This window comes from Protopterus annectens, chromosome 7.part0 (genome assembly GCF_019279795.1).
Source record: "Protopterus annectens isolate FY-2018-M chromosome 7.part0, PAN1.0, whole genome shotgun sequence".
Classification (NCBI taxonomy): Eukaryota; Metazoa; Chordata; order Ceratodontiformes; family Protopteridae; genus Protopterus; species Protopterus annectens.
Window position 1 is genome coordinate 1,570,151,924 of NC_056739.1, and position 13,477 is coordinate 1,570,165,400.

Genomic DNA, 13,477 nt, shown 5'->3' on the forward strand with positions numbered 1-13,477 from the left:
CTTGAGATCCAAAGTTACCATCCAGTGATCTTTGCCCAGCAGAGGTAAAAGCTGTTGTAACGCCAACATTTTGAACTTGGGAATGTCCAGATAAGTGTTGAGGATAGACAGATCCAAAATTGGTCTCCACGTGTTCCCCTTTTTGGTACTAGGAACAGGCGAGAATAAAATCCTAGGCCCCTTTCTGGCACAGGAACCGCTGAATGGCCCCTATTTGGAGCAACAGAGAAATTTGCCTGTGAGCCTCTTTCCTTTGTTGAGGAGGAATGTCTGGCATGCCTTTGAAAGGAGGCAAGGTATGGAAATAAAACCTGTAACCGTGGTGAATGATATCCAATACCCATCTGTCTTGGGTAATTAAACTCCAGTTTTCTTTGAAGAGTGCCAACCTTCCTCCCAAAGGTGCTGCCAGACGCAGAAGATTCTGGCAGCTGAAAAGGCAGGTCATTGGGTCTGTTTACTTAAAGGACTGACCCCTGCCCTCACCAGAAGACTGAGCAGGTGAACTCCTGTTCTAGGCCTAAAAGAACCTTGAGCTCTGCCCCTACCACGCCTAGACCTACCCCTAGACTGGGAATCATAAGCAGGATATGTCCACCCCTTGGTAGGCCAATTTCTACTAAACTTCGGAGGCTGAACCTGCAAAAATCTTTAACAGTCTGCATAGACTTAGCCTTGTCTTCCATTTTCTTTAGAACTGCTTCCACAGGCGAACCAAACAACACATCAGATTGTAAAGGAGCATCTAAAATCCTTGTCTTCACATGCTCAGCTAAATTCTGATCCCTCAGCCAGGCCCAGTGGCAGCCACCCTCAAGAGGCCTGCACAGCATCAAAACCACATTGCAAAGAATGCTTACCCACCTGTTCAGAAACATGAACTAAATCCTGCAACTCTTTACACTCAATACCTTCCGCCAAAGCATCTACCTTAGACTTTAATTGTGAAAGGAGATAATTTTGATATTTCAACATGTGAAACTGGCAATTCAAAGCTCATGGCCAAAGTGGAAGAAGTATACACTTTCTTTCCCCATCTATCCAAACCCTTGCCTCTTATCCCGAGGAACAGGATTTTTAACAACAGAAGCCTTAACACCTTTAGGCCCCTGTGAAACAGTTTCTGGGTCTGCCCTAGGACTCTTAAAAGATACTTATGAGCTTCAGGCACCCTATAATATCTATCCGGTTTAACTGGAGCAGGAGGCAAAGAATCAGGGTTCAGAGAAGCCTCTGCAAAAACATCCTCCACCACATCTAGAACAGGAGGTATAGCTAAAGGCCTATGCTGGGGTAGAAACAAAATTTCCCTAAGCATTTTCCTGGAATCAGAGAAATCCTGACCTTCCCATTTAAAATGCTCCCTCATGGAATGAAGAGTCTCTGAAAATGAAAAATCTTCAGGAGGAGAAGCAGAAGGAGTGGAATCATCCACATCAGAATCAGAGTAAGGAATACTCCTGCAAGTCTTCAGCCGAAGACTCAGAAGCATCCGAACACTGCTCAAAACTCCCAAGCTCAGGTTCCACCCTAGGCCTCTTATCAGGAGGGGGCATAGAACCTCTAATCATTGTAATCAAATCTTCTGCCATCTTAAGCATATGCTTCTTAGGTACAGACCCTGAAGAACTAGGGTAACACCTGAAACAAAACCTGGCCTGCCCTGGGAGAAGCCTTGGAAACAGCAGGGAGGGCCTAACCACCTTAGGAAGGGAGGGAAGAACAGCTACCTGAGAAGCCCCTTCCGCCTGGCCTACCTCCTGAGAGGTCACATCTTGTAGTAATAAAGTCTCTCCCTGGGATTCCAAAGAAATTTCTGGCTGAACCTCTGCTCATTGAGCCTCTAAAGAACCGACAGCATCCGGGCATTTTTTATATTACACCAAAACAAAACTAACCTGGCACAATCTAATCTTCTCTATTTGCGTTTGTTAAATCTAGCACACTCAGGCCCTAAGCAAGGTATACACAAGGTATGGTAATCCCTATGAGGTATCTGTTTCCCACAAGAAATACAGTTATTCACTTTTTCTGACATCCGTAAAATACTGAGGCAAGAAAAACCAAAATATCCAACTTGGATTCATCTGAAAACTCCGACGGAAAATCTCAGAACGGCAATGTGGGATGAAGAACATCTCCCATCTGTATCTGTGCTGACATAAACCTCCTCATCATTCTATCCACATTTGTCTCTAGAAGAATTCTGGAAGAAGAGGCCACTGAAGGGGACCTAGAGTAACGACATCTCTCTAAAAAAACGGTTGGTAGCTGAGAGATTGTTCAGAGAAGATGCATACTGGGTGTGGGGGAGCTGTTTCTCCCCAAATAAACTGGATCTGATGCGGCAGAACTTGTATCCGAAAAAGTCAAATCCAAGGATTTGCTCTTTCAGATCCAACCATTTTGAGATTTTCCAGACTGGCTCCATGGTCAGATTGGAAGAAGGAATGGAGGATCCAGAAGGATCCAGTTGGCACTTTCTAGATTCGCTTTTGTCTGCCTGGCTGGGTTGGGTTGAGGTTCAGCCAGTGACTCAGAAAAGGAAGCTGAAAGAACTTTCAATATCAGTTTGTTTTTACACCTGGGTTAAAAGCTTCACAGGACAGCTTCAAGTGCTTAGAGTTTAGACAATATAAACTGGAGTTGTGGGCATCAACAGAGAAATCTTATGCCCACACTCTACAGTTTTTGAAACCCAAAGTTTTTTTCAGCCATTTCAAACAGTATTACAGAAAAAATAGGCAAAAAAAAGTTTTTTTTAATAGAAAGACAGAAAAATTAGCCACAGAGTTTTCTATACTTGCAACTGTATTTATGCATTTTCCACATTGCTTGTCTTCTCATCTGATCCTTCATCTAATATACTTTTGTTTCTTTTTTTTGGCACATTCAGTTGCTACCATATTTTTACCTACTTCTGGTTTGATTTCCATTCCTGCTTGACACCAATATGCTTCTGCTGAACTAAGCAGGGAAGTCATCTTAGACTTATTCTCCTCATGTTTTAAAACTTTCACTATGTTTGGGCCTTGTGAGGTCAGCAGATATATATGCAGTCACACAACTGCAGATCTATACATTTAATCAATTTCGAGGAGCCCCATACCTCCTTCAGAAAGTACAGTTGTCTACACTTACCATAAATGTAGATGTTCGAGTGTATTCATTGTTGCAGTCATTACATTTGGGTTATCTGCTTGCAGGTAGCCCTCAGTCAGCTTGATTATCAAGTCTTGGGTCCTGCGTCAGTTGCTGTCTCATCTTCCATGACATCAGGTAGTCAGTGGTATAAAGCATGCAGCCAATGCCATTACATCAGTTTTCCTGCCCCAGATGTTGGGTGCCCCCATAATGGGAAGCAATTATATATAAGGTTACACCTCCAACAAAAAGTAAATACACCCGAAAGCTTAAATACAGTAAAGAGAGAGGTACAGTCAATAGAAGTTAGGGGGCTGGAGGGAGGGTAACCAGGATTGCAAAAGTGAATACACTGGAACATCTACATTTTTGGTAAGTGTACACAACTGTACTATGTTCGTGTTTCACTGTTGCAGTCATTACATTTGGGTAGATTCCCAAAGCTAAGGAAGGGAGGAGGCAATTACAGAGCATTAGGACCAGCTATTAGGCCCTGCAAGACTGCAGTGACAAAACTAGCTCTGGATTTAGAAAAAAATTGGCAAGTGGTAATGCTTGGTGAAAGTATGTACAGAACTCCAGGTAGCAGCTTCTAGGATGCCCCTGGCAGGAACACCTCTGAGAAAGGCTGTAGAAGTAGATGCAGCCCTAGTGGAATGGGATCTTATCTCCTGTGGGGTAAGTTTTCCATGGTGCTTATAGCAGAAATTAATGCAATGGCCTATCCACTTAGAAATGGTTTGCTTTGAAATGGCCTTCCCCTCTGCCACTGCAGCAAAGGCAACTACCAGCTGTTTAGATTTCTTGAGAGGCTTAGTTCTGTCCAAATAAAATCTAAGTTGTCTGTGCACGTCCAAGGAGTGCAGTATTCGTTCTCCTTTGTTCTGTGGATTAGAGAAGAAGGTTGGCAAATGAATGGACTGATTAAGGGCCACACTGGATACCACCTTGGGCATAAAAGAAGGTGTTAGAAAAATATGTATTAATATGTGTATGCTTAATGCCAAATTAATAATCAAGTGTTTTTAATACGCTTTTCATTCTATTTCTCACGCACTGTGATTTATATAAATTGAGTTTCATATGAGACTGAAAATATGCTTTATTGAAACTGCAGCATGCTTACTGAAACTTGCAAGTTGCCCTCTGACCTAGTAACTGCTAGCACAGCAATATTCTTGTTTATGCCTTGTGGAAATGTACTTGAGAAGCAGGTGTTAATCTGCTAGGTCAGAAGCATATGAATAGACAATATACTATTTAATAAATGTAATGATTCCAGATAAACAGCCTTGTTCAGAGGATGGGAACCTCTGCAGCTGCAGTAGTTTAGAGATAAGGTAGACAAAGGTTTATTAGAGAAATGAGCTGCTAGCATTGTGTTTGATTTAGCTATAGTATCTTCAATGTAACATAACAAGTATCTAACTGAAAGTAACCAAGGCCATGTTGTTTTCCTCAGGAAGATTCACATAAAAATTGTTTAAATCAGCAGAAAATCATGGGAAAGATGGTCAGCAGATGATGACCAAAAGGTGGTAATTCGTTATGTCAGCATGGTAGGACAGGATTAATTTGATAACCTATAAAAATTAATGCATTTCCTGTTTCTGATTAGACAAACTCTGTATTAGCACGTTTTTGTCTCCTAGCTGCAAGATTAAAGTGCCTTAACCTGAACCTACCGTGTTTTGATCATTTTTAAAGTATATTTTTCCTTTGACAGATTGGTCCTTTGAACCAGAAATACGTATCTCTCGCTCTGGACCTAGGTCAGAATTGGGCCCGGTGGCATGCATCCGTACGGAGAAGAGGCCAAATCGGCTCTTCTGTTTTGAAAGACCTCCGACTGAATTGTCATTCGAAAGAGGCCAGCCACTGTTTCTGATCTGGGATTGGAGGACGAGTCAACGATCCGGTGGATCAACTCACGGAGGGTCAGGTAAGGAGGAATTACCTTATTTCTGTTTCAAGATCAGGGACTAGTTACAGAACTGTTTTTTTGTCAGGTAAATTTGCTTATGCAAATTAGGGACAGAAGAAGGGGTTACTGTTTTTCGTCATAGATCAGGGAAACAGAATAGGTAGACAGTTATTCTAGATAAACTGTGAAAAAGGTGTAGACATGTGGTACCACGTGATAGAAAGGGTTACGTAACAATTTACAGCTTAGCTAAGACACCAATGGGAAATCAATGCACAAAAAGTTCCCGGGACACGCCCCTAACTGAAGACGCGAAGTATATGCAATTAGAGCGTGACGATAATATTAAATATTATATCAAATGGGTCGACAAGTACAAATTCGAGGGTAATTTAGATAAACTTGCACTTATGAAACTTGTAAAACAGTTAAAAATAGACGCGAAAGGTCAATTAAAAAAGCAGAGACAATTAGGAGTCCCTCAGGCGCACAGGTGGCTTGAGGAAGCAAATCGTAGGGAGCAAAGAATTAAAAATTCAAAAACGATGTTTTTAGACAAAGAAGATAATAATTTGGTAATAGCGACGGCCCCTCCTTCGCCCCCTCCACTTCCGTTACCAGAATATGAAGCGAGTGGACGAGCTGATCCACCTCCGCTATACCCAGCTGTCCCTGCAAAAGCACAACCGTTTGTCAGGGATCCCATCGAGACCAGGTCTTGAACACGCGACTTGAGGAGGGAAATTGAATTAAATGAATTAAATAGAGCATCACAAGCTATGAGCGAAGAAGAGATATGTCCGCTCATAGAAGTACCGAATCTTCAGGCAGGACAGGCAGGACAAGATCCGACTCTTTCAGTTTATAGACCGTGGACACCGGAAGATATCCGTAAAGCCACAGAAGGTATTCCCCACCCAAAGGTGAATTTTAGAAAATTTTTGGAAGACTTACAGGGTATGAGATTAAGTTACCATTTGAATGGAGAGGAAGTAGAAAAAGTAGTTAGACAAATTGTAGGTCCAGATTGGCACATGATTTGTGGCAGCTGGAATCCTCATGACGCACAACTTAGACCACTCCCATATACTGATGCAGAACTGGATGGCAGAGTAAAGGGTCTAACAGACCGAATCTCTGAAAAGTGGAAGCCTAGGGCTGATTGGACTTGTATTAATCAATGCATACAGCAAGAAAAAGAAACAGTAGATAGGTACTATGCCAGATTATTAGAATGCTTTAACAATCATTGTGGCATGACAGTTCCTGAAAATCAAACAAATGATTCCCCGTATGAACAACAATTGAAAAATGCATTTTTGAAAGGTTGCATTGCACCTATTAGTAGCTTCATTACAAAGCATATGATAGATCACCGAACAAGTAGGTTACAAGCCTTACTTGAATATGCTAGACATGCAGAAAGACATTTTAATAGTAAAAAGAAAACCCAAGTATTTTCAGCAGAAGATGGGTCAGAAGTATTTGTAGTACAAACTGGGAAAAAGGGTAAGAAAAATGCCCAGGGAAATAAACAATCTGACAAACGATCAGAAGATTTCGAGGAAAGAAAGAAAAAGGGTGAGTGTTTTAAGTGCGGGAAAAAAGGACATTTAGCAAGGGATTGCAGGCTAAACAAGAAGGCGACTACAGAAAATAAGGAGGATAAGGAATGACTATATGATAGTCAGGAATCATTAGATGAGAGTGAGCAGGGAAAGGTAAGTGTAAATGTGATCGCAGGAGAAGAGGATGTGACACAAGGGGTAGAGGATGTATATGAATACACAGATGTAGAAGAAAATGAAATTTTAGACATAGCTCTTTTTAGCTTAGACCTTTACTTAGCAGACACAAAACCGGAAGTGACGCTTCTGGTGGAGGGGAGGGAAGTTAAATTTTTGTGTGAATCAGGGGCTTCACGCACCCTGATACACCCTTCCAAACTACCGGAAGATACAGAATCACCAGATTATATACTAGTGAAAGCAGCTAATGGACAGCTATATCAGGAGCCACTCTCCCATGACATTACAATAATAGACCCTGTTTCAGGGATGACTCAGAAAAGTAAAATTGTAGTTTCTGCAAAATGCCCAGTGAATCTTTTGGGTAGAGAATTGATGCAGATATTTGGCATAGCCGTAGTTCCAACCATGCAGGGTATGGAAGCACAGCGACAAATGGACACTTTTGTAGTGCGACCGGAGGGTGAAATGTATTATTGGTACAGCCAGGACTTGGTTACGACTGGTCCAGGGGCAGTAACCGAAGAACTAATGAACGTAGCTATCAGCAAGTTCCCCTCCCTCGACATTGGCAAACAGCATTTGTTGCATTGTACTCTATATTACTGTAATAGACCAGGTCCTGATAAAGATTATGAACAAGAATTGTTTCAAAACCATGCAAACAGGCTAGTATTGCGAAACTTGTACTGGGATGCAGAAGGGAACAGTGTAGCAAGCTGTTCATTGCCCCAGCAATTTTTAGCACTCTACAAATCTAATCGACTGCCCCATGTTAGTTTGACTAAGAATAACACCTTAAAATGGGCAGACATAGGTGAAAAAGTCACGAGGTGGGAAAAACAGACAGAATTAGAGCTCTCTGAACAGGGAGCACAGAAACAGAAATTGAATTGGATCACACAGACACACCCAGCTGTACACTCACAGGCTAGTGAGGACAGCTGAGTATTACTCTTATTGGAAGAAGAGGAAAAAGCCTTGCGAGACATACCAGACATTCTCTGGTCAGCAGGGAAATCAGATGTAGGACTAATACGAACAGCAGGACCAGTTACCATAACGCCAAAGTCAGCTTTTAGGCCCCAGAAAAGACAGTATCCCTTGAAAAAGGATGCAGAGGTAGGAATCAAACCTATCATAGCAGCCTTACTTAAGGAAGGAGTCTTAATAGAATCTCCTGATTCACTATGTAACACACCTTTATTTCCTGTCAAGAAAGCAAACGGGGAATGGCGTATGGTCCAAGACTTACAAGCAGTGAACAATGCAGTTATACCCAGAGCACCAATGGTGCCAGATCCACACACCTTACTGAATGATTTAAAGCCAGAACAGAAATATTTTTCAGTGGTAGACATAAGTAATGCATTTTTCTCGATACCGATACACCCTGACAGCCAATATTAGTTTGCATTTACATTTCAGGGAAAGCGGTACACATATACCAGATTACCACAGGGGTATTGTGAAAGTCCAACAATATTTGCACAGGAAATGGCAAGCAACCTGGTGGGATTTATCCCACCGAAAGGTAGTCAGATTCCACTTTATGTAGACGACATTCTGCTGGCAGCCCCCACCCAGCAAGAATGCAGAGAAGACACGATAGCTTTGTTACAATTTTTAGCTACTCAAGGTCACAAAGTAAACAAGGACAATTTACAGCTTTGGAGAAAACAAGTTAAATACTTAGGATATGTAATATCCAAAGTAGGTAGAATATTAGATGAAGACAGAAAAACAGCGATTTTACAAGCACCTAGACCAACTACCAAGAAGGAAATGATGTCCTTCCTGGGAACTACTAATTTTTGTCGGAGTTGGATACCAAACTATGCTTTGGAATCTGCTCCACTGGCTGATATTTAAAAAACCGATGGCTGCACAGGATTTATTACAATCGACACCTGAAGCAGAAGCAGCTTTCTGTAAGCTGAAACAATTGATAGCTTCATCCTTAGTTTTAGGATTACCAAACTATAACAAGCAGTTTATTCAGACTGTAGATTGTAAGCAAGGTTATATGACATCAGTATTGACACAGCAACATGGGGATAAACAATGCCCCATAGCTTATTATTCATCACAGTTAGATCCAGTGGCACGGTCTTTGCCCCACTGTGTACAAGCAGTAGTTGCAGCTGCAATGGCAGTGCAGGCTTCAGCCTCAGTAGTATTATTCCACCCTCTCACATTGAGAGTGCCTCATGCAGTCGCAATTATTTTACTGCAAGAAAAAGTAGCATATCTTTCTCCAGCTAGGCATCTTTCCTGTATGACCATTCTGTTGAGCCAACCTCATATGACAACTGAACGATGTACAACTTTGAATCCGTCAGCTTTGCTTCCAACCCCTGCAGATGGCAAACCACACTGCTGCCTGCAGGAGATTGAGCAAAAGACATTACCTAGACAAGACCTTACAGATGTTCCCTTGGATGATGCCGAGGTGGCATGCTATGTGGATGGCTCGTGCAGGAGGGGTCCTACAGGACAGAACCTAGTGGGGTATGCAGTCATTTCTGATACTGAAACTTTAGAAGCAAAATCTTTACCACACAACTTATCTGCACAAGCAGCAGAATTGATTGCCTTAACAAGGGCATGTACCTTAGCAAAAGGTAAGAAAGTGAACATTTATACTGACAGTCAGTATGCTTTTTCTACTGTACATGTTTTTGCGCAACAGTGGAAAAATAGAGGAATGATAACATCTACTGGTAAACCGATTAATCATGCGCAACTTATTTTAGACTTGTTAGATTCAATTCAGTTACCTAAGAAAGTAGCTATTTGCAAATGCGTAGCTCATACAAAACAACAGGATAGAATTTCAAAAGGTAATGCACGGGCTGATACAGCTGCAAAGCAGGCAGCTTCAGCCACAGAAACTTTTCTTTTGAGTGAGCAATTACAATCCTCAGAGACTTTAGATTTAGAAATGTTAAAAACAATGCAGACACTTACTACAAATCTTGAGAAACAAAAGTGGATAAAACAAGGAGCAATCCTCGAAAAGGGACTGTACATCTCCAAGGAAAAGAAACCGATTTTTCCATCTAATTTGTTTAGATATGCAGCGTTGTTGAGCCATGGGCAGAGCCATGTCTCAACAGGGGGGATGGTACAGTTAGTGAATCGAGTGTTTATAACCTATGGGTTTACAAACTATACAAAAAAATTTTGTGCAGCATGCCATGTTTGTAACAAGCATCATGCACAAGGGACATTGAAGTCTAAGCGAGGGAATTTTCCTACACCACCATAGGTTCATAGGTTGGTACTAGGCTATCAGCCCTAGGGCCTATACAAGCCTAGCCATAACAATTCCCTGGCTATTTCTTCCCACATTATTTACTTTCCTGGACCCCTGTCTAGCAGGGCGACTGACGTGATCCCTGGGGTGAATTTCCTTTCTCCCATCCAAACGTCAAGGTTCCTCTTGAAGAGGTCCAAAGAGGCACTCTGCTTGACATGTATGGGCAATCTATTCCAGAGTCTGGGGAGTCTCTGGGTCAGGAACCTATCCCTCCAGCATGTTTTGTTTATTGTGATGACAAGGTTTAGATCCCTGGAGCGTGTAGCTCTGAGGGATTGGGATTTCTTTAAGTGTAGCATGTCCAACAGCTCTGGGTTTGACATGGCCTTGTATGTTAAGCAGAGATCGCCTCTGAGTAGACAATATGCGACAGAGTATAGCTGGAGTTTTTAAGGCGGTCAGTGTAGGGCATCTGCTTTAGGCCTGTGATTCTTTTAGTGAGGTATTTCTGAGGCCTTTCCAGTTGTTGCAGATGTCTTGAGAGGTACATACCAAATGGGGCGTTGTATTCTATAATGGGTCTAATGAGGGATAAGTACAGTGGGACAATGACCTCCTTTTTTCTGGATGAAAAGCCCTTCGTGATGAGGTGTGCCACATAGAAGGATTTCCTGACTGTTGTGGCGATGTGGTTATCGAAGGTGAGACCACTGTCCACCTGTGTCCCTAAGTCTCTTATCACACTTTCTGTGTTTAGTGTACTGCCACCTATATGGTAATTCATGGATACATGTTTTTCCCAAAGGGGATAACAATACATTTCTTGGCATTGAGCTTGAGCCCATGGCTCTGGTACCAAGCATCTGTTTCTGTAAGGCCCCTTTGTAGAGTATCCACATCATTTGGGGATTCAATAATGGCTCCCAGTTTGCAGTCATCTGCAAACTTTGTTAGCCAGAATCCCTTAGTGTTGACCTGTACTTCAGAGAAGTAGATGCCAAACAAGAGCGGCCCCAGGACTGAACCCTGAGGTACTCCACTTGTCACTTGTCTGGAGCTGGATTTGGAGTCGGCTACTTTTACAGTGTGGGTTCTATCAGTAAGCCATTTAGCAACCCATTGGGTGACATAGGGATTAATACCCAACTTAGTAAGTTTATCTATGATTCCAGAGTGGGGGATGGTGTCAAAGGCCTTGGCAAGGTCTAGATAGGCTGTGTGGACCACCTTACCCTTGTCCATGGCTCTGGAGAAAAGAAGTCAATCAGGTTCAGGAGACAAGATCGGCCCTTCACAAACCCAAACTTGGTGGGGTCCAGTGTTTGAAGGTTGCCAATGTCTTTGTTTATAAGTTCCATGATAATACGCTCCATGGCCTTGCAGATAAGGCTTGTCAGACTGATGGGATGGTAGTTTCCGGGATCCAAGGTGGATCCCCCCTTGTGGATTGGGATAACTGTAGCTCTGCGCCACTCTGTGGGCACAAAACCTGAGGTGAGGCTATGATTAAACATGACACTTAGGTGAGGTGCCAGTTCATATTGTAGTTCATGTAGTACACAGCCCGGGATGTCATCTGGTCCCATGGATGCTGTATTCTTGGCTTTAGAGAGTGCGTTTTGTACCTGTGTGGCCGTTATTACTGGAATTTGGCAATCTTCCGGTATTGAGATGGGCCATTTAGGGGGGAGAGGGGAGATCTGTTCCATACTATCTGTATGGACTTCATAGAATTGAACAAATGTGAGAATAAGAAATACTGCCTAGTTATTATAGACATGTTTTCCAAATGGGTAGAAGCATTTCCAACTAAAAATCCAGATGCAGCTACGGTTGCAAAGGTCCTTGTTAAAGAAATTATACCCAGATTTGGGATACCGGAAAAGATTTATAGTGATAACGGGACACATTTCGTGAACCAAACAATCCAACAACTTAGTCGTTATTTTGTAATATCGTTAAAGAACCACTGCGCGTATCACCCTCAATCTGCAGGGCTAGTAGAGCGACACAATGGGGTACTGAAAAATAGACTTAGGAAATTGATAGCAGAAACACAGAAAAATTGGGTTCACTGTTTGCCTTTAGCACTGTTCAGTATGCTAACTGTTCCAAATGTAAAGGGATTAACTCCTTTTGAAACTTTGTTTGGGAGGGCATATTATACACCTCAGTGGAAACCTCTCATGTCTACAGAGCAGGAGGCTGACACTTGCAGGATATATGAGGAGATTTTTGAATAACAAACTTTTGCAGTTAAATTCTGATTCAGATAAAGAGCAACCGAAATCGGAAGCACCAGTAGCCCCCAGCACCTGGGTGTGGGTGAAGATTATGAAACGGAAGAATTGGAGCTCTCCGAAGTGGGAAGGTCCGTACCAGGTACTGCTGTCAACACCCACTGCAGTCAAAATCGAGGAGCGAGCTTCCTGGATTCATTTGACACACTGTAAACTGGTCAAAAATTTTGAACTGGACAAAAACTTTGTTACTGTTGCACAACAAGAACAAAATGGCCAGATACAGAGTGAGTAGAGACACTGAGCAATTTCAAAAAACTTGTATGATTGTTTTTGTTACAATATTGATCACACTGTTCTTTTTGCTGTGGCCGTACTTTTTTCCTGCCACAAAGGTTGAATTGATTAGACGTAATGAACCAAACATAGACTGGCATCCGAACTTCAACACTTATCAGGCACTTACACGTGTATACGCAGAGATTTTTAATGTTTCGAACTGCTGGGTCTGTACGGCCATACCAACAGCATACGGGGGTTTGTTAATGACTGCTATCCCCCTAGGGGTCAATGAGACCTGGGAAAATCTGTTTTTTGACACAGTCGCTATTAAAGCACAAGATAAGGTAGCACTGTATTTGCCTGTGACACAAAAAGGAATTGTATGTTTTTATAAAAATGACTCCATCCAAGTTGGATGGAGTAAATGTAATGTTACTGTGCAGTACAAATGTTATAGAAAACCAAATGATTTGAGTGGATCTTGTAGTACAGATTATGACTCATTTTTGAAATCTATGCATAAAACTCTTGATCAGGTACAGCACAATCCTGTACTTTTCAAACAGTTATCAGTGATAGATAGGAAAATGTTTCATGCAGGGCAGTCATTTCGTAACAAAGTAATGACAAAGGTAGAGGACTGTTATTTTGTATGTGGAAAAAAGGCATATAAATGGTTACCTGAGAATTGGTCTGGCAGTTGTTTTTTGGGATACCTGGTTCCGGCCATCAGACACACTGCAGCTTTGCCTCAGGAGAGTATTTGAAATACTCGAGACGTAACCAAAAAGACTGTTAAGAAACCGGAGAATCCAGTGGGACGAATCGAAGCGGGGTGGAAAGACCATCGTAATGTGGGAACCAAACTTGTGCACAT

At 42.1% G+C, this 13,477-nt stretch overlaps 1 protein-coding gene across 5 annotated transcripts in view; it reads right to left on the reverse strand.

Moving 5' to 3' along the window:
* PTPDC1 (protein tyrosine phosphatase domain containing 1) overlaps positions 1-13,477 on the reverse strand; it is a 1,141,579-nt gene that overhangs the window by 951,352 nt on the left and 176,750 nt on the right. The gene's annotated exons all lie outside the window — the stretch shown is intronic.